Below are 2051 nucleotides of genomic sequence, written 5' to 3' on the forward strand. Positions count from 1 at the left end.
CATTATTACAATACATTATTTCAATACATTATTACAATACATTATTACAATACATTATTACAATACATTATCACAATACATTATTTCAATACATTATTACAATACATTATTTCAATACATTATTACAATACATTATTACAATACATTATTACAATACATTATCACAATACATTATTTCAATACATTATTACAATACATTATTTCAATACATTATTACAATACATTATTTCAATACATTATTACAATACATTATTACAATACATTATCACAATACATTATTACAATACATTATTTCAATACATTATTTCAATACATTATTACAATACATTATTATTATAAAATGCTGTGTTTTCCTAGCCATGTGCAAAGTGGGGGAGGGATATAACAAATAAATAGCTTTGTATGTGTGGCTTCTTACCACCATCAATCAGTATGGCAAAAATAATTGATGATCAGAGGGCCTGAGAAATCATTTTTGCAGAGAGAGAATTTTATGAACATGAGGGTCTTGTCTCTGTCAATTCGGAGTCTGACAGTGAGTTGGAAGAGGAGGATGGGATTGACCCTCAGCCAGCCCCAGGACCAGCCCGTCAGCAGCCAGCCTCATGACCAGCCCATCAGCAGCCAGCCCCAGGCCCAGTCCGTCAGCAGCCAGCCCCAGGACCAGTCCGTCAGCAACCAGCCCCAGGACCAGCTCGTCAGCAACCAGCCCCAGGACCAGCCCGTCAGCAAACCAACTCATCAGCAGCCAGCCCCAGGACCAGCCCGTCAGCAGCCAGCCTCAGGACCAGCCCGTCAGCAACCAACTCATCAGCAGCCAGCCCCAGGACCAGCCCGTCAGCAGCCAGCCTCAGGACCAGCCCGTCAGCAACCAACTCATCAGCAGCCAGCCCCAGGACCAGTCCGTCAGCAACCAGCCCCAGGACCAGCCCGTCAGCAACCAACTCATCAGCAGCCTGCAGGACAAGAAATATGGACGTCGAAATGTTTTGAAATTGAATGATCTTCATGCCCAAGGAATGAGCCACCCCGCATGGCTGTCCAATGTGATAAGGATGTAACCAGGGCCGACGCGGATGGAGGTTACTCATGTACAGGACACAAACCCTACGCTGGCCAGTTGTGATATTTTTCCACATCTTGGACATCTTGGCGTACAATGCGTTTGTCGTCTGGATGGAGTTGAACCCAGATTGGAACAGAGGGAAGCTCCAGAGGAGACGTCTCTTTCTAGAGGAGCTGGGCAAGGCATTGGTAAGACCTCAAATCCAGAGGAGACGTCTCTTTCTAGAGGAGCTGTGCAGGGTATTGGTAAGACCTCACATCCAGAGGAGACGTCTCTTTCTAGAGGAGCTGTGCAGGGCATTGGTAAGACCTCACAACCAGAGGAGACGTTTCTTTCTAGAGGAGCAGGTCAAGACATTTGAAAGACCTCAAATCCAGAGGAGGCAACATATCCCAAAGACCCCGGCTTCTGCAGCCATCGGGAGGAGGATTCAGGAGGAGGATGCTGGTGCCCCATCCGCCCGACCCACAGAACCAACTACTCCAATACCGGAAGTAAGTGTGAGTGATGTTGCTTGTGTGTGTGTCTGACTCTCCTACCTTGGGCTGCTGTAACTATATGTATGTGTGAGTGAGTGAGTGAGTGAGTGAGTGAGATGTTAGTAAAATTCCTGAACTATGTTTTCATCATTCTAGATTGAAGCTGTTAGCAACAAGAAGAAGCATTGCGATGTGTGTGGACCCAAGAAGGACAGGAAGACACATTCATCAAGTGCAAGAAATACATTTGCAACACAAACACAGTATAACTCTGTCCCTCATGTGGTGTGTAGACCGGCTTTACCTTGTGTTCAATGGGGCTCATTTATAATTTCTGTAAAATTTGTCCTTCCAATTTTGTTCAGTTCAAAGCAATAAACATCAATAGTGATAAAAACCTTGTTTCGTTTATATTTGTTCAAGATAAACATGATTTATTCAACCCATGTCTACTGTAGATTAAAACAGATGTTTTTGTTTACAAAAATCATATTTTATCAACAAAA

General features: G+C 43.5%; 1 pseudogene; it reads left to right on the forward strand.

Moving 5' to 3' along the window:
- The first annotated feature begins 443 nt into the window (after positions 1 to 443).
- LOC149978372 (uncharacterized) lies at positions 444 to 1076 on the forward strand (annotated as a pseudogene).
- Positions 1077 to 2051: the final 975 nt, after the last annotated feature.

This window comes from Oncorhynchus mykiss, chromosome 14, assembly GCF_057628025.1.
Source record: "Oncorhynchus mykiss isolate SJ-2025 chromosome 14, ASM5762802v1, whole genome shotgun sequence".
Lineage (NCBI taxonomy): Eukaryota > Metazoa > Chordata > Actinopteri > Salmoniformes > Salmonidae > Oncorhynchus > Oncorhynchus mykiss.